At 41.6% G+C, this 27,156-nt stretch overlaps 1 long non-coding RNA gene across 2 annotated transcripts in view; it reads left to right on the forward strand.

The window, feature by feature from the left end:
• The first annotated feature begins 726 nt into the window (after positions 1-726).
• LOC115637154 overlaps positions 727-27,156 on the forward strand; it is a 113,130-nt gene continuing 86,700 nt past the window's right edge. For both annotated transcript variants that reach the window (XR_003997178.1, XR_003997176.1), the window contains exons 1-2: positions 727-962; positions 5,014-5,070. This is a non-coding gene — a long non-coding RNA (uncharacterized LOC115637154). The remainder of the gene's footprint in view (positions 963-5,013; positions 5,071-27,156) is intronic.

The following is a 27,156-nucleotide window of genomic DNA, read 5'->3' on the forward strand; positions in this document are numbered from 1 at the left end:
ATTTATGATATTTTGAACACTTGAAGATGGCAATATTGTAATTATTAAAGTGCCAGCAATGTGCTCCATTCTGCACAGGTTATTGAAGCAGACAGAGCTTGCTGTCTGAGGCTCTGGTCTCGTTTTCGTTGAAGGTAATGGCAAATTCCCCTGGACTAAAAAAGGAGCAGGATTGGGCCCTAAATATTTAACTAAATCAGAAGGGAGTATTGTGTCTCTGGCTAATCCATTCCTATGCTAATTTAAGTAACGTTTGTAGGGGAACCTACAGCTCTAACTCTGTATGATGCATTTCAGCAGGAAATGTTTTTCTTATTTTAAAGCGAGTTTGGGAGAAATAGATTTAAAAGAAAATTGACTTATGTTATCAGCACATTTAACCATTATTTTAACGCTGATCCAGTTTTATTTTCTTAGGGGAGAGTGTCACTTTAGCTGAAGCATAAAGCAAACTCTATCAAGTGTAGAAAAAAATTCACCCTGACGCGTCCTATTTGAGAAACTGACCTGCGGGTCACAACCTGAGTTTATTGATTTGTGGGGCCTTGTCTGGGATTCGGGCCTGTTTTCTGGACTTTGGTTGCAGCTGCATTCCTGACTTCTGAAAGAGTAGGGGGTGTGGACTTCCACTAGGAGTAACCACTGGGAAGGAAGTAATGTTCATTAAGTGTGTTTCATGCAGAGGCAATGCAGGACTAAGCATGCTCAGTGTAAAAGCCTGTCAAGCCCTGTGTTTGAACTCACTCCAGAATACTGGATTTACTTTTCACAAGGAAAGAATACCTGCCTGGATTGCATTTTTCCTTCTTTCTTCTCTGTAGTAACCAGACGATTGGAAACAGTATTCTTTTATGATCAGTTCAGTCTCAGTAATACGATGTTTGCTTCAATGCAAGTATAACTATTCCAATGGAGAAAGAAGGGGAAACTTTGCTACCTGCGAAGTGAAGACTTCTTCTTAGGTCAGTAAAGATGACGAATAGAAACTATGTTTTCCAAGTACCTTTGGCAGTAGTTTAATGTTTTTTTCCAACCCCACCCCACCTCCTCAAATATTTTAATATCAATTATATCAAACTTCTTTAAAAGTTAATTTTCTAAGCTAAACAGCAGCTTTATTGTTATTCAATGTCTCTAATAAGATAAACCTGTTTTACATGAAAATGCTGTGACAAAAGTTTCTTTCTTTCTTTTTTTTTGGTTTTTTGGTGGGTAAACTCCCACTTCTGAAAACTTGATACTGTTGACCTTAGCAGGTCTTTTTAAAAAAAGTGTTTGCTAAAAGCTTAGCTCTTTGCTTCTATGCTGCACGTTTAGAGTTTTTAAAAGGATATTCTCCCTACCCCTGCAGCTGAAAATAGGACACATTTTTGAAAAATAAACTCTGTCTTATCAAGCGATTCTTGTGGTTAGTTCATATGGTCATTTTCCAAACTGAATGTAGATGTTTTGCATATTAATATATGACTCTAGTTCAGTCTGTGAAATTTATTATTTGTTTTGTTGCCAGGAGGTGGGAGGAGATTTTGCTTAAAAAAAAAAGATTTAGAATAGTGGATGGTTGCATTTTGAAATGATTTAAGAAGTTTACAGTTTTTTGTTTAAGAGCCTACTTAGAAGTTCCATCTACTGAGATTTTAAAACACAACTTTTGTAGAGGGGAAAGAACAATATTTTTCTTGATATGTTGTACTGTCTAATGGAGAGTTTTCTAAGTGTAGGCCAAGTGTTCAAGGAAGAAAATGACTATTAAATGAGAGGTAGACCCGAATAATACAGAGTTTAAAAAAGGTATCTTTAGTCTGTGGCTATCCTGGACAGATTAGAAATTGTGTTTTCATTTAGTAGCTAGTGCTGATAAACTCTCATTTCAAATGTACTACAGAGAGGAGATTTTTCTTACCAAAATTTAACATTAAATTTAGTAACTGGGGAAAGTATGTACTGCACTGACTATAAAAATTATATTTTGGAAGTATCTTTTAACTCGTGATATAATCCAGGAAATAAATGAGGACTGTGCTTATGCAGAAGGAAAATTACTTTGTTGTAAACTATTTTTTCTGTTATCTAGTAGTTCTAAGTGTGGAATTGTTTCTCCATGGGGAAAAAAAAAACAGCTCAGCAGAAGGAAGGTTATTGATAGATTAGGAATGGCATGTACTGTTTTTGGGCTAGAAGTGCACAAGTCTTACTACTGAGTGATTGTAAGTGAAAAATGCAGCTTCGTATAGAATAAGTCAGAAGTTTTATATTCTAGTAACAGGGGTGGAGTGTAGAGTGGAAATGATGGGATTATCTGACTTGTTTCTTTTTGTTCTTTCAATTGATTTGCATTGGGGTCACCTGCTACCTGCAGAACAGGAGAGAGGCAAGGATATGTGGAGCCAAACAAAAGGAATGTGAAAATGACCAGACCTGAAGCACTTGGAGCCTTTCTCTTTTCGCTGTTCTTCACTTTAGTTTCAAGGAAGTATTTGGCTGGAAGGAGGACAGGAAAACTCATCTAGGTCCACCCCTTCCTATGGTTTAGCAAGCTCATGGAGTCAGTGTGGTCTACTGGACTTAGGAGACCTGTGTTCTATGGCTGTGTGGCTGGGGCAGGTCATTTCTGCCTCTTTGTGCCTCAGTTTCCCCATCTGTAAAATGAGGATAGTGACATTTAGACACTTTTTTTGTAAAGTTCTGTGAGGCATTTTGATGAAAGGTGTTTTATATTTGCAGACCAGAGAGGCTTACGATGCAACTATTCATAACCGGATTTGGATTTCAAAGACTGCTAACTTTGAGGTTCTTCAGCTCCACAGATTTGGCTCAGGTCATTTTAGTGATAGGGATCATTTGCAAAATTCTGATGTAGGCACAAACAGCCCCTCCTTTCCATCACCGCTCTCCCTTACAACTTGAGTGAGTTCAGATCCAGACATTCATGTTGGACCCATCTCTAGTGCAAGACAGAAATCATCTTTGGAGGATTGCAACCCATCTCTATGTCTAAGATTTAGCAACTGGTAGGGTCATAGTTCTTTTCTATCAATAATGTCTATTAGAATATTGAGTTCATTTCCCCTCAACAAGGGAAACCCCAATCTGTTTAAATGGATACTGTTCATTTCCCATTCACCACAATCCCCCCAAACTTTTCTCTCTCCTGTTTTTCACACTACAGATGTGCTGGTGCTTTTATTCTGCATATGAACTTAAAGCCTCTGTTTAAAAAAATGTGGCCATAATTTCTTGAGTACCCAAACCTTTCCAAGCTCTCACCCATATCCAGTGCTATTTAGAGCCAACAATGTATTCAGTGTATGTCACTCTCTTTCTGTTCGTCTGCTCTCACACTCATGCAGTGAGTCTTGGATTGCTGAACAATTTAAATGGGGTAGGCCTGCTATAATGCAGTTCTTCACTCTAATTCCCATCTGTGATCCTGCTCATTCGCCCTCCTTAAAATTTGGGACAAGTCTTTTGAAACGGCCACCCAGAAGTGAATGTTCGATGGAGGAAGTAGGAGTAGCAGAAACACGGGATGTTCCATGCTACCCCAAAGCAGCAAGTTACATTTGCTTTGAGAATGGTCAGCATCCTGGGGTAGAGTGGGACGGGATAGAAACACAGTGGCCTAAAGTTTCAGAGGTGACTAATGATTGTGGGTGCCCATCCCCAGACACTTTAAAGGGACCTGATTTCAAGAAGGCCAGTGCTCAGCACTTTATGACAATCCAGACCCTTTTGAAGGGTCCCAGCTTGAGCACTCAAAAAATGAGGCATCGAAAATTACAAGTCACTTTTGAAAACCAGGCCCAACATACCTACATCTCTGGGGAGGTCCCCTTGTACAATTGGTGTTTTTGGAGCAGATCATGGAAAATGTCATGCTTTCAGACAATTAGAAACATACGGGAATACGGTGAAGTATCTCCAAGCATCTCCAAGCATCCTGGGGGTAGATGGCATAGCTTTACATATTCTGTTTAGAATCCAATACAGTGTAATCTTGAGCAGCTGTTGCGAATCGGCTCAGCAAACCTTTCTTTGTCAGATTTCCCTACCGTCTTGAAAGGGCTGGGGCAGAAATGCAGTGCCACATCTCTTATCGCATCTAAAGTAGCATTGCTATGCACAGTCCTTTCTGCAGTATTCGGGCAGGAATGGGGAATCTTGCCCTGTACTTCTGTCCTTATTCAGAGGACTCTTCGTAAGGCTCCTGAGCTGAGCTGCGAGGAGCATTTTTGTGTTGATTTGCATTTCCAGCCTCAGTTCTGATTTTGATTGAGACTGATTATTCTCATTCTCCTTATCAAACCCATGAGTGTGCCCCTTTCTTCCATCACCCTCTCCCAGCACCCCATAGGAATGCAAGGACTGGGAGGTGGGGAAAACTTGAGAACCAGAAGCAGGAGCATCCTTAGAAGGTTATATTGAGCTATTCTGCCACCCATTTACTACAGATCCTAGCATTTCCTCTGAAGGCTGCATCACAAGCTAGAACGTATACAAGCAAAACTTTTCTACGAATACTGCTATGCTTATGTTATTGGCTTCCCTCGCTGTAGCACATTTATATAATTGGGTTGGTAGACCAGCTTAACCAAAAGAGGAAAGAATTTGTATCCCATGCCCCTCAGTTACTGAAATTAATTCCCCGAGCCAGAGGCATCAGCACCCCAGGACTAGCCAGAGCTCTGTGCGCTGCTACCGATCAGAGTAAAGTTTAGCTGTATCGGTTCATCGTGGACGAGCAGGAGCAAGGAGCATTATGGAGCCTTGTCAGAGAGAGCCTGTCCACATTAGGAGACAGGAGGGGACAATATGGGACTAATTTCCCAAGGACAGCTTTGTCTAAGCTGAAGACACTGATTTTCTTCACAGTGTTAGAGAGAGACTGAAAGTATAGTAATATCACTGCTGTCTGGGGTTAGGACATAGGATGGGGCAGTGACCAGAACCAAAATGCTAATGTTCAGTGCTTTATTTGTGTTATTTTAAGAAAAAAAATGTTTATTCTTTCAGGTCACAGTGGAGATAAAGGCAATTATATTTACAGTATTGTCCACAGACTTCATAAATGTAAGTACCTAGTTCAGAGTTATATTGTGTTTCAATATGGGGAGAAGTTTTGATTCCAGTTACCAAAGGACAATACACCTGAGCAGGACAGGTGCCCCAATTCCCATGGACTTTCAATGGGAGTTAGGTGTGTGACCAATTTTAGGAGCTTTTGAAAATACCACTAAGTTCCTATCTGCATCTTTAGGTGCCTAAAGACCTTTGTAAATCTGGCCCTCAGTCTCACTGACTTTCCATAGATCTTAGGCTCTTAAGTGCCTAAGTCATTTTTGATAATAGGACTTAAGGTTTCCTAAGTCACTTAGGTGATTTTCCTGATTTTGTCTAGCCGCTTTAAAATAACAAGTGAAAACAAAATGAATGTAACAAACGGTTTTGGCTGCTGTTAATGGCTTCTTCATTCAAAAAGGAGTTTGACAGACGAGTCAATAGCACAGCAGTATAAACCAGCTACTGAAAACTAGACCTCCAAAATTCAGGTTCAGATCTGTATCACCAGAACCTGCAAAGTTCAGGAGTGTTTGGATCCAGGATTGTAGTTTGGCCCATTATAGTGGGGAAAAATAGTTATGACATTTATTTCTGCTTCAATTTTGAAACTCTGAACCCTGCCAAAGTTCAGGGGTCTGGGGCTTTGGTTTAGCCATTATGGAGGTAGGAAACCACTTCAAAATTTGGGACTAAATTCAATGCTAATGTTGTCCCTCTGCATCTAAAAATTTGCAAATATCTGAATCCTGGGACTTTGATCTGGGCCATATCCCTAGCAAAAAATGTGTAGTGAAATATCCTGCATTGACACATAAAGACTTGCAAGAACAGGTGTCTTTTCTGAACCTCTTCTCTAATGCTCTCAGGGTTCAGGTGGTTGAATAAATGAGCATTGTGTTCACCAGGCAGCAGGGTTTAGGGTTGTTCTCAAGTGCCTTTGTTTGTGTATATGTAAAGCCATCAATGTATCATTCCTTCTGCTTCAGCTGTTTGCGACTCCCATTTTCTCTATTGATTTTACGCAGAAATAGTGCCCTGGAAGGTGTGACCTGTACCTCTGGCTAATTTATTTCTGTCATACTTGTTAGAATTTGGGGAGGATGGTGATGGCAGTGGGGAAGGGGACAATGAATTCAAGATGTGGAATATAAATCCAAGCTCTGAAACCCTCACAGATTTCCAGTATCTCAAAGTGCCCGCCTACCATCCCCAAATCCCATAGTTTGTATTCTGTAGGGTTTGAGATAAAAAGGGAAATCAAATTCACATAACTAATAAGGCAGATCACTCTGGGATGAACTCTTCTTGGTGACGTATGTCAGGGCTAATATTTATTCAAATTTTGCTAGATTTCAAAACTGTTTTTTAAACTGTCTAGTTTATGGGCTTGAACCAAAAGCCCAGATCTGAACTCTCTAAAGCTTGCTTTAATCTGAGCATCGCTACTTGAACTCATCTGTATTTATTTCATAGGGCATGGAGGAGTTGGATTTTATTTGGTGCTGAAAATTCACTTTGGCCTAGAGTGGTGGTGGCTGAAAGATATGCAGTTGTTTTTATTGTAATATTGTAATTAGGATTGTTTGTGCAATGGACACAAATGTTAATCTTCTCTGTCATAGCTTTCTTTTGTTTATAATCAATGAAATGACATTTGCGTTAGATATGTGAGTAAAAGCCTATGCTACAAGTCTATAAATGATTATGGGCAGATTTGGTCCCCCTTGCTTACATTGACTAGTTAGTGACTTTCTCTCTGAATAGTCCTTTGGAAATAATGGCCCTTGTTCTCAGATGTAGTGCTGAATAACACAACTTAGTCCCAGTGAGTTCCCTGAACTTTGCAAAAGAGCAGTGAACTTTTTGGCTCTGACTGAAATCACGTGACATTCATGGCAGTGTCATGATTTCAGCAGGCAACTAGGTGGAACTCAGCAATTTAGACTAAGTTTTGCTTGGAGATTCTGAGTTGGTTAGAACCCAGCATGCCAATGTCACTTTGTACAGCATCTTGGGGCTGGATTCTTCTCTCCCTTGCACCAGTTCTAGATTGGTTTATTTCTCTCTTGACTGGAGTTGCTCCTTGTTTACACTAGTATAACTGAGAGCAAATTCATATTCACATTTTTCACTTAAAATCATTGGAGAAGAGCTGCCTGAGGTTTTTCTCTCCATCAAAATACCAATGCAAACTTCTAGTGAAATTTTTAAAAATATAAAACATTGTGGGGTAGGGTGGGAGAATAGGAGGAACTTTGGGGAAATTTTTATTTTAAAAACAATTCCCAATTTTATTCCCCCTCTCAAAATCTGAAATTTCATTGAGAAAACATCAGAATTTAGAAAATTTTGACCCGTTTTAATTTTTATTATTATTATTGTTCAGCACTCCAGAGAGTGCTAAGCCTTTTCAAGAAACAAATTAAGGCTGCTTTTTCCACAGATTACACAATCTTAACTCATGTATGATGCAACTAAAAGGGTTAAAAACAAGCATCAGAGGGGCAAAGGGAGAGGAAAGACGGCACCATAATAATGCGATCATGTGGTTACACAAAACATCATGTACAAATGGCTTCGCTAAGGGCTGAATCCAGCGTTCTCTGAAGTCAAGGGAAGGAGTCCCACTGACTTCAATGGGAGCGAGAACAGGCCATAAATTAGGACTTTTCTCTTTAATCAGTTATATTTGAAAGAATTGATCTTGACAGTCCATATAGGGCAGTAAAGGCTCTTACACATGAGAGATTACTATTAATGTATTTATTTGGGTTGCAGTTACACCCAGTACAGACACCAACTGGGGATCAGGATTCCATTGTGCTAAACACAGAACACACACATAACAAAAAGGTGGTGCCTTCCCAAGGAGCAAACACAACTTTCATTTGTTGCTGTCTCAATCTAAGTCATGTGATAATACTGTCTACTCTTATATAGCACTTTTCATTAGTAGCTCTCAATGCACTTTATAAAGGGAAATAAGTAGATGGGGAAACTGAGGTACAGAGCAGGGACGTGACTTGCCCAGGGTCACTCAGCAGCCTAGTGACCAGGCTGGGAATTATCTCCTGAGTACATTGTGGTTCTTGTTCCACTGGCTCTACGTGTGTGGTGCATGCAATTATTACTGTGATGGGTGTCATACAAATGTGTATAATTATTAAATATTCTCATTTGCAGTGTTTATTTGGCTGTTTTTGTTTTTGGCATGTGCCGTTTATATGCCTCTTGGTAATTCTTACGTACCATTCTCTTTGCAAAACCCAGGCCTAGGCCAAACGTTGTGAAATGCATCTGGTTTTACTGTACAACATGTACTATAATAGAATAAGATCATTCCCTGTTGCGAACAAGTTGTGCTGCTTCTGGAGATGAGCTTCTGAGCAGCCTCATTAAGGCTTTTCACTGCTACTGCAACAGCTGTGATTCTTGATTTTAGTTACCATTCGGGTCAGCAATGGCAGTGTACACAATGCAGCAGTCTCTCATTTGGTTGTGCTCTCTCCCTTTCCTCACCACAGGCATAACACAATGCTTGTAACGAACCCATGGATTACATCAGCTTGAATCACAGATCATATAAAAGAGGTTGGGGGCGGTGGGCTGGAGCCTGATGATGACTATGTTTACATACCCCAGGGTTGGTTGAAGTCTCAGTGTGCTGGGTACTGTACATACATATATAAGAGAGAGTCCCTGCCTTGAAAAACTCAAAAACTAAAAAGACAAGACAGTCAAAGAATGGAAGAGAGGAAATATTATTATTCCCATTTTGCAGAGGGGGAAAGCGGCACAGAGATTAAGTGAGTTGCCCATGTCATATAGGAAGTCTGTGGCAGAGACGAGAATCTCCTGAGTTCTAGTCTAGTGCATTGTCCACAAGAACAGACTTTCTCTCAACATACCCTGATCCAGCATAAATTCAGGCTCCACTGCAGAGGAACTTGCTAACCCATTTTATTGAACTCATTAATTCTGTATATATGATTATACGTGTTCTTTCTGAGCAAATGGTGAATAAATCACAGTAAACCCTGCAAAAGTTTTGTGGGTCACTGTGCTGCTGAAGTTGTCCTCTTCTGAATGGGACATAAAACCAAGGTCCTTTGTATTCATTATCGTTAAAGATCTTATAGCATTTTTCATAAATGAATGGCTGTTAACTACAGTGTCTGAGTCAGATTCCAGTCTGGCTATTTACTCTCTGCCTGCCTGAATTCCACCCGTGTTTTCAGCTGAAAATGGCATTTCCCACTTCCTATCCTAAACTGATATCCATGTATCAAATTGTGCTCTTGTTGTAGCCTCATTTCTGTAACGGGGGATGTGATTCCTAAATAGTATGCCTTCACTAATCAAGCACTAGGAGTCTTAGAAATACCACATATAGATAATGCATGTAAAGCGTGTTGGGACCTTTTGGGATGAAAGACACTATAATAATGCAAATGATTATCATTTAATATTTTATAAACCTGAAACTTCAGCTGATTTTCTAGTGTAAATTACTTCCCTATGCTAAATGTCCCAAAGAATCTAATTCTATGAGATAGATGCTTTGCAAAATTATTTCTTTTACATGAGAAAGTGTGTCATATCTTCACAGATGTACAAATCCCATATGTCTGTTTTGTAAGGTTGGTTATGAAATACATTAATTTATGACTGGGAGCTAGCAGGGGATTGGACTGCCCACAGAATAGGAGGGATAGCTGTGTTAGTCTGGATCTGTAAAAGCAGCAAAGAGTCCTGTGGCACCTTATAGACTAACAGACATATTGGAGCATGAGCTTTCGTGGGTGAATGCCCACTTCGTCGGATGCATGAGGAATAGGGTGGATCTCACTATTCATTTGTGTTTGGTTTCAGCCAATATGTTAAAGATTATTTGCTAGATCCTCTACTGGTGTAAATAAGTGGAGCTCCATTAACATCAGAGACTTACATCAGTTCAGGATCTGGCCCAATAATCTAGCCAATCAAACATTAGACATTAGGATTTTTTTGAAATAATATATTATTTAATCAAAGATTGTAGAAGGTTTAAACCTTCTTTTGAGTGTCAGAACTGTAGATATTCTGACAATACAGCCCCTTCGATATATTGTATTATTTCAAAAAGAACAAGAGTACTTGTGGCACCTTAGAGACTAACAAATGTATTTCAGCACAAGCTTTCGAGAGCTCATGCTGAAATAAATTTGTTAGTCTCTAAGGTGCCACAAGTACTTTTGTTCTTTTTGCGGATACAGACTAACACGGCTGCTACTCTGAAACCTGTATTATTTCAGTTTGGATAAATTATATTAAATCATTGCTGCTTGTTCTGCAGATATGCATGTAAGTAACTTTACTCACACAGGTAATCCAATGGGGCTTCTCCTCATTATATCATAGGAATGCCTGTATCTGGACTCCATCAAGATACCATACCCTGTTATGGTAGGTGCTGTACAGAGGCAGTGTAAGACCATCACTGCCCTGAAGAGCTCACCATCGGAATGGAGAAGACAGACAAAAGGAAGGTTATCTCCGCATTTAGAGATGGGGAACTGAGGCACAAAGGCATTAAATGACTTGTCCAAGGTCCCACATTGCCAATTTAGCTGATTGTATCATGGGTCTTGCAATATTAGGGGTTTTTCTTGAAGTCCCAACTCTTAAAATTCTGTGTGTGATGATTTCAGCATGCATTCAAAAACAAATTCTAACCTTTGTGGCTGTGGAGAAAATCTTTGAAAACGTGACTTCAGAAGGCTCAAACTCCCACCCTCCCCCTCAAAAGTAAGAACTCAGATTTATTATGGTTAACATTTCATGATTTTTAAGCTAATCTCTTGATTTCTAGGAGCCTGACTCATAGTTTTTGAAATGCTATGAGTTTGGCAAGGCTGAAAGGCCATATGGTAAGATTATGGCAGAGCTGGAAATTAAACGCTGATCTTCAGAGTAGCCAGCACAGTGCCTCAACTCCATGACCGTCCTTCCTTGCTGCTTACATGAATAAAGTTGCTCACATATGGAAGTTGCCTGTAGGGTCATGTCTATGGTTTAGAATTGAGTTACATCATAGGGAGAAGCTGCGAGGCTGCTGCCAGAGATTCCACAAAGTCCAGTAGGGACTTCACTATTGCTATTGATTTTTACATGGATGGTGCCCAGCTACTTCGGTGATGAGCAACAAAATAAAATCTTAAGAGAGAAAGAGGTTGGTGCTCAAGACTAGGAAACACTCAGGACACATGGGTTTTATGTCCAGCAGTGCCACTGACTTGCTCTGTGTGCTTGAGGGGCAAGTCATTTAATAGGTATGTGTCTCTCGTTTTCCTCATCTGTCAAATGGGAATGGTACTTTGTTGGCCTGTTGGAAGTATCTTTGTATTGATGCTTTTATATGCTAGGTAGAAGCAGGAGAACTAACGTATACAAGAGAAAAGGAAAAAGTAGGTTAGCCTGTCTGGGCTTGTCAGACTTATACTGTGTCAACAAACTCCGTGAGACAAGAAAGCGGAGGGAAATAGATCAAAAGAATGAATTAAACTGAAAGGTGCACCGACGAAGTTACATTTACAAAGCAGCAAGTGGGGAGTTGCACAAAGAGATCCGGCTAACAAGCAGCCTGATTTTTGGTGCCTAGCTCCAACAGTTCAGCTGTTCCAGTGCATGTGGGAATGTTCCCCATCATTATGCATACCACGCTAGGCTGATTAGGGCACCTTCTCCACCCCAGCGGAATTCCTGCAGGTAGTGCTTTGTCCTGTGATTACAATCTGATCTCACCAGCTAAGCAAGGTGGCATTGGCTTAACAGGTGGACAAGGGGTCCTCCAGGTGATGAACGGCTTTTTACTGGTGATTCAGAAAGTAGCACTGTCCTCTGTGAGTCGGTTTGGATCTGGGGCCCCAAACTGATGCGTGGAGGAGTTTAGGTATTGCAAGAGCTACATTTCAGCTCAGGTTATTACATTCTGCTTACTTAGAGACCCCCTTCAATTTAAGTTGGCTATAGGACTATTCTTTACTTCCTGCAACAGGCTGTTACGCAGTGTTGCTGACTGATGTTCAACAGCTGCTGTGCATTGCAGTGATGGTTGCATTTCCATGGGATGTGTAATACCTCTGTCTATTCCTTAGCTACCTCACAGAGATTTTGAGATGGCTAATTACTGCGTAAGGGGGGAGATCCTGCTGAAAAGGGGGCCAAAGCAGTGCAGAGTAGTAGTATTTAGAAAAAAGCATACAGAGGACTCCATTAGAACAAAGTTTCAGTTTTAGTGGGGTACACTTGTTAATTCCCTAGAATGATGACTGCATGCCACTCTGTACCATTACTCTCATTTTACAGATGGGGAAAACTGAGATACAAAGGGGTGACTTGTCTTCAGTCACATAGTCAGTGACAGTTGGGAATGGAAGCCAACTACCATGACTCCCCATCCCCTTTGCATCTGAAGAAGTGGGTTTTTACCCACGAAAGCTTATGTCCCAATAAATCTGTTAGTTTTTAAGGGGCCACCGGACTACTCGTTTTTGTACCCTTTTTTAACTACAGTATTAGACATGCTGCTTCCTTAATCAGAGATGGTATAGTCCACATCAGGGGTACTAAGTCCCTGCTACACAACTAACATAGTTTTAACGTGTAATGTAGATCCCTACTTCTTTAGCCACATAGCCTCTTTGGTTTATTTTTTCTTCTTGTTTCTTTTCTAACCACTCCCATAAAACATGCTAATGTTTCCATGACTCAGTGACAAATGGCTCCAAGGTTACAAATGTTCTGGCAATTTTCGCTGGATAGCTACAACACTTATTTCAGGGGATTCACTCTAGTGTGCTAGCACGCAATATGGATTACGAATAATAGCAGTTAATGCGTCTGACCCTTTTAGGTACCTTTTGACTGTTTTATTCAGGCCAGGACCTGTCTGTTACTCTGTGTTTGTGCAGTGTCTAGCACACTGGGGCCTCTTTCTTGGGCAGTCCCTAGGCACTACCATACTAGATACGATCAATAATAATATTGGATCATCAGGTGTGGGCTCCTCAAGCTTTCATTTGGCGGGGGAGGGAGCAGAAAAAATCACTTTCGCTCATTCACCTCTTGTCCGAGCTTTCTACAGCCAAGCACCCAAAGGTTTTTATTTCCACTGTGCCACTGGCTTGGGGCATTCATAGGTTGATTCAGCACAGGCTGGGATGTTGTGTCATCATCTGCAGCTGTGTGCAAACTGGGTATGAAATGCTACTGGATCATAACGGGTCTTTTGCCCAGGTGTAAGTGATGACACTGGAATGGAGAATCAGGCCCTATGGATTCACTACGGTCTAAAGTGTGTGTCTTGTTAATCTTCTGCTGCAGTATATCTGAGTATGTTCCCTTGGAAAAGATCAAGGTATAGTTATCCTTGCTTTTCTGCCAGTTTCTTGCACAGATACAGCAGTGTGATATGTCCTCTACGTTGTCTGTGCTTGGAATTAACTCACCAGAAGTTTTGAGTTATGAACGGTCAATGTTGTTATGATTGTTACTTGTATTTATTTGTATTGCAATTGCACCTAGGAGCCCGTGGCCTAACCCAAGAATCCCATTGTGATAACACAGAACAAAATGAGGGTCTCTACCTCAAAGAGTTTACAATCCGTGCTTTACATTGCTAAAGAACCTTTTCTCCAAGGATCTCAGCTATCAAATATCACGTCAGTGGGGCAGGTACATGGCCTCATTTTACAGATAAGGCAGGAGGTGTTGAAGGATTTGCTCATGTCACACAGCAGAGCTGATATTAGAAACCAGGAGTCTGGACTCCCAGTTCTTCTTTTAGCCATTATAAATAGCAGCTTTAGAACAGGAAACTTCAGAAGAAGATGATTACTAAGGTTTATCATAACAAATGGCTATAGGATGATAAAGATGATGTAACGCTTAACACAAAATGGGCTGTTAAAGGGCAGCTAGTAACTCAGGTTTCAGAAATAAGTGCAAATATTATACGTATTGGAGAAGATAATAATTTGGCTTGCAACTCAGTAGTTACTAAATCTTTAGTACCCACTGCATAAGGGGAAATTGGAGTTAAAATGCGAAACACTCCCTGCATCTTTTCTATGATTATTTCCATTAAAATATTTGTAATTGGTTGAATGTTAGTGATGCCATTCAGTCGATGAAATCTTGAGGAATTACTTTCTTCTGTTCATTTTCATTGTTCTCTTATTGTACTGTATGAGTTCCTCCTCCATTCCGTTTTGTATGTTATGCCATCACCTCTTGAACAGTCTAGTTAGAGTTTGGCTTAAAAGACCTCTCTCTCCCATGTAAACCAATTAACAACTACTTTCCATTTTACCAGTGGTGCCTAAACTGTAGGAAAGACTGGCCTCTAGCCAATTCATTAAAGACTCCGGGATAATAGTTTGCTGTCTAATGAACAGTCTGGCTTTAAGCTTCTCTATTCAGCTATGATGGTGCTTCTGAAGTTGACAGGTATTTATAAGGCAACGAGGAAAGGTCATTTGTTGGACGTTAGCTTCATCGCCTGGTCCAAAGAATCTTCTGTTCATTCACATCTGTGCTCCTAAGGCAGAATAGGCAAAAGCAAATGTCAAGAGGAAAAATTCTCAGATTTGCTTTAAAATTTGCAGTCAATCAGTGCTGGGTGTTTCTTTGTTACCTGCGAGTCTTGGTCTGTCCAGTATTAAATATATAATATATTTGTTACGCATTGCAGTAGCTGAAATTAGGGGCCTTATTGTTCCAGGCTTTTTAAACATTCATAGGAAGAGACACTCCCGGCATGAAGAGCTTATAGTGTAGCTAGACAGGACCGACAAAGGGGTGAGAAAGATTTAATACCCCCATTTTACCGAGAGGACCTGAGGCACAGAGAGATCTAGTGACTTGCCCAAGGTCACACATAGGGTCTGTGGCAGTTAGTAATTGAACCCTGATCTCCTGAGTCCCAATCCAGTGCCTTAAACATGAGACCATCTTAACTCTTTGTCACTGGGTCTTTTGTAAGTATAACAAAGTAAGTCTTTTTACTTAAGTCTTTGTCACTGGGTCTTTTGTAAGTATAAGTAAGGAGGGCTTTAAACTAGGTTCGACAGGGACAGGTGAGCAAAGCCCACAGATAAGTGGGGAACAAGACCTGGGAGATGGGTTGGAAACAGGAGGGAGCACGGGCTATAATGGCAGAGAGGAAGGAGGGTCAGGGCAAAGCTGGGAGGCAAGATCAAACCAGTATCTTAGATGCCTTTATACAAATGCAAGAAGTATGGGTAATAAGCAGGAAGAACTGGAAGTGCTAATAAATAAATACAACTATGACATTATTGGCATTACTGAAACTTGGTGGGATAATACACACGACTGGAATGTTGGTGTGGATGGGTATAGTTTGCTCAGGAAGGATAGACAGGGGAAAAAGGGAGGAGGTGTTGCCTTATATATTAAAAATGTACACACTTGGACTGAGGTGGAGATGGACATAGGAGACGGAAGGGTGGAGAGTCTCTGGGTTAGGCTAAAAGGGGTAAAAAACACAGGTGATGTCATGCTGGGAGTCTACTACAGGCCACCTAATCAGGCGGAAGAGGTGGATGAAGCTTTTTTCAAACAACTAACAAAATCATCCAAAGCCCAAGATTTGGTGGTGATGGGGGACTTCAACTATCCAGATATATGTTGGGAAAATAACACCGCGGGGCACAGACTATCCAATAAGGTCCTGGACTGCATTGCAGACAACTTTTTATTTCAGAAAGTTGAAAAAGCTACTAGGGGGGAAGCTGTTCTAGACTTGATTTTAACCAATAGGGAGGAACTTGTTGAGAATTTAAAAGTAGAAGGAAGCTTGGGTGAAAGTGATCATGAAATCATAGAATTTGCAATTCTAAGGAAAGGTAGAAGGGAGTACAGCAGAATAGAGACAATGGATTTCAGGAAGGCGGATTTTGGTAAGCTCAGAGAGCTGATAGGCAAGGTCCCATGGGAATTAAGACTGAGGGGAAAAACAACTGAGGAAAGTTGGCAGTTTTTCAAAGGGACGCTATTAAGGGCCCAAAAGCAAGTTATTCCGATGGTTAGGAAAGATAGAAAATGTGGCAAAAGACCACCTTGGCTTACCCTTGAGATCTTGCGTGACCTACAAAATAAAAAGGCGTCATATAAAAAATGGAAACTAGGTCAGATCACAAAGGATGAATATAGGCAAATAACACAGGAATGCAGAGGCAAGATTAGAAAAGCAAAGGCACAAAATGAACTCAAACTAGCTATGGGAATAAAGGGAAACAAGAAGACTTTTTATCAATACATTAGAAGCAAGAGGAAGACTAAGGACAGGGTAGGCCCACTGCTCAATGAGGAGGGGGTAACAGTAACGGGAGACTTGGAAATGGCAGAGATGCTTAATGACTTCTTTGTTTCGGTCTTCACTGAGAAGTCTGAAGGAATGTCTAGTATAGTGAATGCTTACGGGAAGAGGGTAGGTTTAGAAGAGAAAATAAGGAAAGAGCAAGTAAAAAATCACTTAGAAAAGTTAGATGCCTGCAAGTCACCAGGGCCTGATGGAATGCATCCTAGAATACTCAAGGAGTTAATGGAAGAGGTATCTGAGCCTCTAGCTATTATCTTTGGGAAATCATGGGAGACGGGGGAGATTCCAGAAGACTGGAAGGGGGCAAATATAGTTCCCATCTATAAAAAGGGAAATAAAAACAACCCAGGAAACTACAGACCAGTTAGTTTAACTTCTGTGCCAGGGAAGATAATGGAGCAGGTAATCAAAGAAATCATCTGCAAACACTTGGAAGGTGGTAAGGTGATAGGGAATAGCCAGCATGGATTTGTAAAGAACAAATCATGTCAAACTAATCTGATAACGTTCTTTGATAGGATAACGAGCCTTGTGGATAAGGGAGAAGCAGTGGATGTGATATACCTAGACTTTAGTAAGGCATTTGATACAGTTTCGCATGATATTCTTATAGATAAGCTAGGAAAGTACAATTTAGATGGGGCTACTATAAGGTGGGTGCATAACTGGCTGGATAACCGTACTCAGAGAGTAGTTGTTAATGGCTCCCAATCCTGCTGGAAAGGTATAACAAGTGGGGTTCCGCAGGGGTCTGTTTTGGGACCGGTTCTGTTCAATATCTTCATCAACAATTTAGACGTTGGCATAGAAAGTACGCTTATTAAGTTTGCGGATGATACCAAACTGGGAGGGATTGCAACTGCTCTGGAGGACAGGGTCAAAATTCAAAATGATCTGGACAAATTGGAGAAATGGTCTGAGGTAAACAGGATGAAGTTCAATAAAGATAAATGCAAAGTGCTCCACTTAGGAAGGAACAATCAGTTTCACACATACAGAATGGGAAGAGACTGTCTAGGAAGGAGTATGGCAGAAAGAGATCTAGGGGTCATAGTGGACCACAAGCTTAATATGAGTGAACAGTGTGATACTGTTGCAAAAAAAGCAAACATGATTCTGGGATGCATTAACAGGTGTGTTGTAAACAAGACACGAGAAGTCATTCTTCCGCTTTACTCTGCGCTGGTTAGGCCTCAACTGGAGTATTGTGTCCAGTTCTGGGCACTGCATTTCAAGAAAGATGTGGAGAAATTGGAGAGGGTCCAGAGAAGAGCAACAAGAATGATTAAAGGTCTTGAGAACATGACCTATGAAGGAAGGCTGAAGGAATTGGGTTTGTTTAGTTTGGAAAAGAGAAGACTGAGAGGGGACATGATAGCAGTTTTCAGGTATCTAAAAGGGTGTCATCAGGAGGAGGGAGAAAACTTGTTCACCTTAGCCTCCAATGACAGAACAAGAAGCAATGGGCTTAAACTGCAGCAAGGGAGATTTAGGTTGGACATTAGGAAAAAGTTCCTAACTGTCAGGGTAGTTAAACACTGGAATAGATTGCCTAGGGAAGTTGTGGAATCTCCATCGCTGGAGATATTTAAGAGTAGGTTAGATAAATGTCTATCAGGGATGGTCTAGACAGTATTTGGTTCTGCCATGAGGGCAGGGGACTGGACTCGATGACCTCTCGAGGTCCCTTCCAGTCCTAGAGTCTATGAGTCTATGAGTCTATAAGAGATGTGACTTGTACAGAATGCATTATTGGATAACAGTACCTCTTCATGTATTTGCTATGATCTATGGTACTAACAGAAAATAAAAAAATACGCTCAGTTTTTCTGGTGGTTTGCATTTCACACATTAATAATTTCAGTCTCATAGGTATGTTGTGAAATATTTATTATTGCTGTTTTTAAATGGGGGAAATTGAGGCAGAGAATAGGTGACTTGACCAATGTCACCTGGGACACTAATGATAGATGTTCAATTTGAACTCATGACCTGACCTAAATCCCAGTTAGCTGCCAGACTTCTTTCCTCCCAGCTGGAGTAACATTTTTATTACCCAATTTTTTAATTGCTTTATCCTTGTGCCCCTTTAATAGCGAGTGTAAGACTGCCCATTTGTCCTGGCATTGGAACACTAGGAGGTCAAAAGTCTTGTAATGAAGGAGGGCTACAGTACAGAAACAGGTACTGCCAATGCCCCGGACCATTTTTTTAATAAACTGTGACATTTACTTTTACTTTAGCTTTAAATTACTTTATACTGAAGCCACTGTCTGGAATTGCAGGTATGACGTTGCATGCTCCACTCTCCTGCTGCCCAAGGAAATAAAGTGTAGCCAAGAGGGACTTTCACTTATCTTAGGCCATATTATTAGGGGATGACTCGCATCTTCCAGCACTAAGCAGAGATGGGTTCAAGTCACTTAATTTTGGATCTGAATCTGCATTGTAAATTGATTTTTGTGGCTTAAAAAAAATACAGTTATTGAAAACAAATTTCCAGTGAAAATTTCCTACCTGCTGGTGTCTGTGTGAGCCTCTAGAAGGAGGGGAAGACAGGATTGTTCTGCGTTTGTACAGCGCTTAGCACAATGGGAGGTGGGGCTCTGGGTCTGTGATTAAGGTTCCTAGGTGATACCATAATACAAATAGTGAATAATAATAATAATTAGTAGTGACTCCAATGTGGGGGGTGGAATACAGGACTCCCTATGCCTAGAGCAGGAGCATTTACACACACAGAGTCACCCTTGATAACTGGTGCTCCGATGCCTGTTGGTTTGGTAGATGTCAGATCCTGAGTTATTCTTATATCTCCCTTTAGAAACTCATATTGCAAGATGAACAATCTTACTTCCTAAAGTTATCTGTATTGGTTCAGTTAATTGCCTTCTTCCTTGCCCTGGTCCCCCAGGCTCCTGATTGTGTCTGGGCACAGAGAGGAGAACTAGGTATTTGACTGTTTCTCCTGTTTTCTTTTCACCCTGTATTCCCCTCCTCTGCCCACAAGTAGTGTAAGCACACCCCACCCTTACTGCTAGAGAGTGACTAGTAGAGGAGTATAACTTTGCTCATTGCAACAGAGAGAATCAAAGTTTGGAGGAGTTCGCTGCTACTGTCTCTCTCTCCATGTTGTTTGTATCTGCAAATTGGAGGATGCTGCTTTCTGAGGGTGGGAGTTTTGGGACAGTGTCTGACTTCTCCAGCTCCCAGAGAACCAGCAGAGAGGGCAGCGATGTGGCAGAGTGGGCCATAAAATGGACAGCAGTATTTCCCACTGTAGAAAGAAGAGGAGACAAAAAGCTTTCAGACTGGTGAAGTTAAGTGTCTGAATTGCTGGAAGCTGGGTTGAGCACATTGTTAGGAGAGGACTGAAGACAAGCGTGCACCCCTCCTATGACTTGGTTGAGCTATATTTAAAATGTATGCCTTTTAAGCAGAGAAGCACATAGAAGCATCTTTAAAAATGAAGGACCCAAACCAAATTGCTTTTGCCAGTCTGCACCTATTCTCTAACAGGTGGCTGGTCAAAACAAATCAGTCAGGTCCAAAGGGTGGTCTTTGGAGGATCAATCATTTCTTGTCTTTCTCTTCCCACTCTCTCCGTCACTCTGTTGCATGCTCAGTTTTCATTCCTTTTTATCTGAAAGCTATAAAAGCCAAGGAGGGAATGGAACCATTTAGAGGTTTCAAAGCCCAGGAGTTATGGGATGAAACTGAGCAAAAGCAAAATTAAAATGAAGAATAATACTAGATCTTTTACATAGTGCTTTTTATCAGTAGATCTCAAGGCACTTTACAAAAGAGGTCAGTATCATAGTATCCATTTTACAGATGGGGAAACTGAGACATAAAGCAGGGAAGTGACTTGCCAAGGTTACCAAACAAATCTAGGGCAGAGTCAGGAATTGAGCACAGATCTCCTTAATTTTAGTCCAGTGCCATAGCTGCAGGGCCACTCTCCATAGCAGGAAATGTTTCTTAAAGGGGGAAATCCATTAGACTGCTGAATTTTCTCCCATAAGAATGTGGTGAAAACCTTATCGTGTGAGTCACTGAAAAGCATACTGGAGGATCTCTTGTAAGGCAACTGAGCCCCTATCTAAAGCCCATTGAAGTCCAAATTCTTTCCATTGATTTCCATGGGCTTTGGGTCGGACCCTAATTTAACTCTGGTTGGGAATGGACCAGAGAACACCTGGTTTGCTATTGTCTGCTTCTCACTCCTGCAATTCTGTGATAAGCATTACATTTAACTGAGGGCAAGTTTAACTGTTATAGTTCCGTATGCAAAACACCCGAACAACTTTTATTTTAGATGAAGAAAAAGGGCAACAACAAAAAGTTCACAAGTGCAGTTTTCACTAATGGGGGAGCACAGCCTTCAATGTCTTCTACTGTACAGCTGCGTACAAAATGGCTGCTGAACTCTACCACCCGGGAGAGTCTTGGAAATTTAAAGACGCATTTCCCAGAAAACAAAAGGCTGCAGCCTCAGAATATGTGCACCAAGGTAGCCCTGTGGACTTAGCGCAGCTCCACGCTTCTCAGCATTTCTGTTGCATTGGACAGCCACCAGAAATTGAAGAATTTATAAAAACGGGACCATCCATCTATCAGATCTTGTCTTGGCGTCGCTGGTCAGCATTTTGCCTTTAGGCTGTTACAGTTTACCAGAACTTGTCCCATATTCCCATTTGATCCTGGGAGAAAGGGAAAAATCTGGTCAATAAGGTTCTCATTAACCAAAAAAGCTGCAACATGCTGGAGTCATTAGTACTTTGTTGATTGAGTTAACCGTGCAAGGCAGACTGCAATTGATCGTCTGCATCCTCACTAAGTGTGCCTCAGTTAAGGAGAGTTTGTTATAAAACTGTTTGGATGACATTAAGAACCCTGGATTTAGCCAAGATCATCAGTTTCAAAACTGCCATTTGGCTTTAAACTAAACATAAAAATTGTATTCATGCTAGAGATGGGACCAGGGTGCAAAGCTGAGAGTTGATCTTGCCCCTAATGTTAGATCTGAAGGTCTTGTTTTGGCTCACTGTGGAAATACAGACCAGTGCTGAAATCTGAATCCAAGTCTAAACATTTTTAACATTTGGAGGTCTTCGGATACAAGGTATTGCCTGCTTTATTTAAAGATAATAAGCAAAAGTAAATACAAACCAACAACCAGGTTCAGTTTAATGTTGTTGATAACATAGACAATATGTTCACAAGTTACATAAATGGTATAATTTCTGGTGCCAAAAAACAGGTGAACAGGAGTTGCTGAATAGTTGTACCTTGGAAATACATCATGGTCACTTTAAACATTGTGTTTTTAACTTTTGAAATGCTGAAGATCACATCTTGAGGGAATTTGTTAAAGCCTTTGAAGTATTTTTATGTTATACCCCTATGGGAGAAGACAGTACAGATCAAGAAAGCACCGAGTAGATTTATTCACAGAAAATACATTCAAATTATCCAGATATATGGGGCATACATTCTTCATTTGTAGCCCAGTGTCTCTCACAAACCTTCCCAAGAAATGGAGTTACAGATTTTTAAAATGAGCTAGTGTGCCATATTTTTGCCTTTTCAGATGTAATGCAGTACATACTGTGTTGTAAATTGGAGGGCATTCAGATAAAAGAACCAAAAATAAGGGGATGGTAGTTAAAATTAAAAGCACTGCAAATTTATGGCTTTGTGACACACTGAGTACTGCAAGTCAATGGACGTTTCTGAGCAAATCATTCAGCTTCAAAATTCCTGGCCTTGTCTACATCTGGGATTTTTTTTAAAGTAGACATTTAGGCCTAGATCTTCAACTTGCCATAGCACCCTTGAAGCCAATGAAAAAGTTGACAGGTTACATCAGATGAGGATCTGGCCCTTAGCCTTTTTTTAACTGGTAGTAGCAGCAATGGCAGCTCTAGTTTAGACAGGCAACCCATGTCTGTAGCCCCAAGATGTCTAGACCTTCTCTGAGCAAGGTTGGAATACGTGATGGTTAAAATCCCAGAAGGCTACCTGGCATTTTGTTTACACGAGTTCCTCCAATATTGCTAATATCTGTGGACCTGCAACAATGGTAGCAAGTAGAGCCATTTGAAACATTTCAAAGTTTATAAATTTCACAATATTTTCCATCTAAATCTTGATAGAAGAATTATAAAAAATTTCCGTGTGTGTGTGTGTGTGTGTGTGTGTGTGTGTGTGTGTGTACACATCTACACTACAGGATTATTCCGATTTTACATAGACTGGTTTTGTAAAACAAATTGTATAAAGTCGAATGCACGCGGCCACACAAAGCACAATAATTTGGTGGTGTGCATCCAGGTACCGAGGTTAGTGTCGATTTCCGGAGCGTTGCACTGTGGGGAGCTATCCCATAGCTATCCCATAGTTTCTGCAGTCTCCCCTGCCCACTGGAATTCTGGGTTGAGATCCCAATGCATGATGGTGCAAAAACAGTGTTGCAAGTGATTCTGGGTAAATGTCGTCACTCATTCCTTCCTCCGTGAAAGCAACAGCAGACAATCATTTTACGCCCTTTTTCCCTGAATTGCCCTGGCAGATGCCATAGCATGGCAACCATGGGGCCTGTTTTGCCGTTTGTCACTGTCACCGTGTGTGTACTGGATGCCGCTGACAGAGGCGATACTGCAGTGCTACACAGCAGCATTCATTTGCCTTTGCAAGGTAGCAGAGATGGTTACCAGTCTTTCTGTACCGTCTGCTGTGCCATTGTAAATTGGCAATGAGATGACGGCTATCAGTCATTCTATACTGTCTGCTGCTGTCATGGGTGCTCCTGGCTGGCCTTCGCTAAGGTCAGCCGGCGGTGCAAAGACAAAAATGGGAATGACTCCCTGGGTCATTCCCTCCTTTATATTTTCTCTAAAAATAGAGTCAGTCCTGCCTAGAATATGGGAAAAGTGTATTGGAGAACCAGTGTGTCAGAGAATCAGAGAGCACAGCCGCTCCGTGTCAGATCCCGCAGAAATGATGAGCTGCATGCCATTCTAAGGGCTGCCCCTGCAACAACCCCACCTGTTGCTTCCCTTCTTCCCCAACCCTCCTGGGCTACCATGGCAGTGTCCCCCCATTTGTGTGATGAAGTAATAAAGAATGCAGGAATAAGAAACACTGAGTTTTTAGTGAGATAAAATGAGGGGGAGGCAGCCTCCAGCTGCTATGATAGTCCAGGCAGGACATTAAATGGTGACAGGGAGAGGAGCCCAGCATCCCGCTGCTATGATAGTCCAGCCAGTACAGAATCTTTTCTTTAGACATGGAAGTGGGGGGGCTGATGGAGCTCAGCCCCCAGTTGCTATGATGAGGACTGTTACCAGCCGTTCTGTACCATCTGCCGGGAATGACCAGGAGTCATTTCTATTTTTACCCAGGCGCACCCGGCAGACCTCACCTGAGGCCAGCCAGGAGCACTCACAGGATGATGACGAGGATGGCTATCAGTCCTTTTGTACTGTACCATCTGCCACCAGGGCGGGGAGGCGAGAGGATGCTGCTGTTCAGTGCCGCAGCACCGCGTCTACCAGCAGCATGCAGTAGACATAGGGTGACATTGAAAAAAGTCAAGAAACGATTTTTTTCCCTTTTCTTTCACGGGGGGGAAATTGACAAGATATACCCTGAACCACCCTGGACAATGTGTTTGACATTTGGAGCTCAGCCAAGAATGCAAATACTTTTCGGAGACTGCAGGGACTGTGGGATAGCTGGAGTCCTCAGTCCCCCCTCCCTCCCTCCATGAGCGTCCATTTGATTCTTTGGCTTTCCGTTACACTTGTCACACAGCACTGTGCTGTGGACTCTGTATCATAGCCTGGAGATTTTTTTCAAATGCTTTGGCCTTTCGTCTTCTATAACGGAGCTCAGATAGAACAGATTTGTCTCCCAATACAGCGATCAGATCCAGTATCTCCCGTATGGTCCATGCTGGAGCTCTTTTTGGATCTGGGACTGCATCTCCACCCGTGCTGATCAGAGCTCCACGCTGGGCAAACAGGAAATGCAATTCAAAAGTTCACAGGGCTTTTCCTGTCTACCTGGCCAGTGCATCCGAGTTCAGATTGCTTTCCAGAGCGGTCACTATGGTGCACTGTGGGATACTGACTGGAGGCCAATACCGTCGATTTCCGGCCACATTAACCCTAATCCGACATGGCAATACCGATTTCAGAGCTACTCCTCTCGTCGGGGAGGAGTACAGAAACCGGTTTAAAGAGCCCTTTATATCGATATAAAGGGCCTCTTTGTGTGGACAGGTGCAGGGTTAAATCGGTTTAACGCTGCTAAATTCGGTTTAAACACGTAGTGTAGACCAGGCCTGAGTGTGTTTAACTAGCTCAAGTAGCAACAGTGGGAAATTTAAGGAAAAAAAGTCTAGCATAGGCATATCCTTGTTAGGGGACGTAACAATATGTGCGTATTGGAAGATTGCAAATGTAATTCTCTGGTGAGTGTGTATGCCATAATGTCTCCCTCTGTGTCACTTCTGTTGAAGGACAGGGGTTTGGTACAGTCCCAGTTAGAGAGTTTGGCTCTTTTGTTCAAGTTGTAGCAGTTAATGCTTTCAGCTTTGGAGATCCCAAGTTCCATCACGGGTGTGTTGGCCAAGATGGCAGCCATCATACAAACTGCAAGGAGGGGGAAGGAATTGTTCAGTGTCATTCATGGGGACAGGATTAGGGTGAAACTGAGCAATTGAAAATATAGGTTTACTCTTTGGAAATTTCTCCTAAGAATGAAGTTTGTGTGGCTGTGGAATAATCTCAGAAAGGAAGCGACAGAATCTCCATTGCTTGGAACATGGTACTTTTCACAAAAGTATGGCCGTTAACTGAAATATCCTGGCCAAATTCCAAAGAACAAGTTAAATTCTGGTTTCAACTGAATAAGGAATTCTTCACTCACTGTCCTAAAGTATTGTGCAGCCTTGCTCTGTGGTGTTGAAAGGCTGCCTGGCACCCCAGAAGCAGCTGCATTTCAGAGATGCGTGAAGTGGTCAAAGGAATATGAATCAAGTAAGGAGATTAGAATGTGGTACCCTTTCAGTGGAAGTCACTATGTGTGTCAGTTATTGTTACTGGTTTTAGTGTTCCTACTGGATTGAGAGATTCTACTGACTGAATATGTCCTCATCACAATTAGCACTAATTTGCAGTCTTATTGCCTATTGCAGCAAAGAGGCAAGATATTGAATGGGACTCTGGCAACTGAGTTCTCCTCTCACCCTTCCATGCCGTCCCTCCTCGTCAGGCTTGGGACACACTGCCGTGCCAGGGCCCAAACAATTCCTTTTCTGTGGATAAACACATGAAAAATGCTGCACAATAATAAGACTGGTGAGTAAAGCTCAGTCCTTCCCAACTGAATATTCGAAAGAGGCTTGGATATTTTGGTGAGACAAACAGAGCTAGACAGGAATACTGAACATAGACTGGGGATGCCAAGGGAATCGTTTCCATGGAAACAAAAACATGGCGGGTTTCAGGGCTCTCCCAGCTCTGCCATACAAACTCGTCTGATTATCTTAATGGTCAATATAATGGATTGAAAAGATGTGGGTGATTAGTGAAATGTGATCTGAATTAGCTGCAGGTGTAGAAAGCATTGCACTAAAATCTCTCTCTCATGTGGGCTCTAAATGGCTCATAGCTTGTGCATAATAGACCTGAGTTTGATCTCATGCTGGTGTAAATCAGGAGTAGTGCCATAGTAATCAGTGGAGTTCCATCGATATACAACGGGGAGAGACTCCGTCATAGTTTCTTTCATTGACATGCAGAAAGCAAGAGCCTCGTCGACTTCTTTGCATCCGTTGCTCACCCATGTGGGCTGATACATATATGCATGCATGCCTACATACATAACTTTTTGCTTGTAAATCAACAGAAAATCATGTGTTTCATGAAATATTGTTATGAGACATGGCCAATAGAGGTGCACACCTTCCTATCATCGGGCTTCTGAAACTGTCTTTGGAGAACAGGCTGTGGTTGCCTTCCTTTTGTGTGTCGGGGGAGTTCTTCCCTGCTGGGCAGTTAGGGATCCTTTAGTCTTCTCTGGCCCCTTTACCAAGAAAAGAGGTGAGAGAAGAAGTGAGAAACTGACAGGAACTTTCTGTCTTTCTGCCCAGTTTCTCTGTTTTTAGTTTCTGTGTAGTACTATTCACCCATGATATCTATGCACTAGGTCTGAAGACCAGTGCTGCATGGCTGACCTCATGGAATGGCTGACTTCCTATTCAGAATCAGGAAGGACGGGAAATTTCATGAGAGAATCCTGTTCATAAAAAAGAATCTGATGGTTTCTATAACGTCCAAATTTCCTATCCTTGTAGGAAAACATAGCCATGTAGATGATGAGGCCAAACCAAAAATCCCAGAACTGAATGCTTCCACATTTGGGTCAGGTTCCAAAGTGGAGTGGAGCTCTGTGGTTTGGACTTATCTCTTCTCTGAACCTTCCAAGACTTGTTCATCGCTGGTCATTACTCATTATTATGTACTGTGTTGGTTTAATGGCCTCTTGTGATGTTTTGTTTTAAGTAGGACTGGGCAAACTTGTTCTGTCAGATTTTTAACCAGCATGAACCTTGTGGGTTGTAAAGTTCTAATTAATTATAATAGTTTGTATTCCTCTTTAGAAGAGACTGAAGGGGGTGGAAGGAGGGAAACAGAGGGAGG

This window comes from Gopherus evgoodei, chromosome 19, assembly GCF_007399415.2.
Source record: "Gopherus evgoodei ecotype Sinaloan lineage chromosome 19, rGopEvg1_v1.p, whole genome shotgun sequence".
Lineage (NCBI taxonomy): Eukaryota > Metazoa > Chordata > Testudines > Testudinidae > Gopherus > Gopherus evgoodei.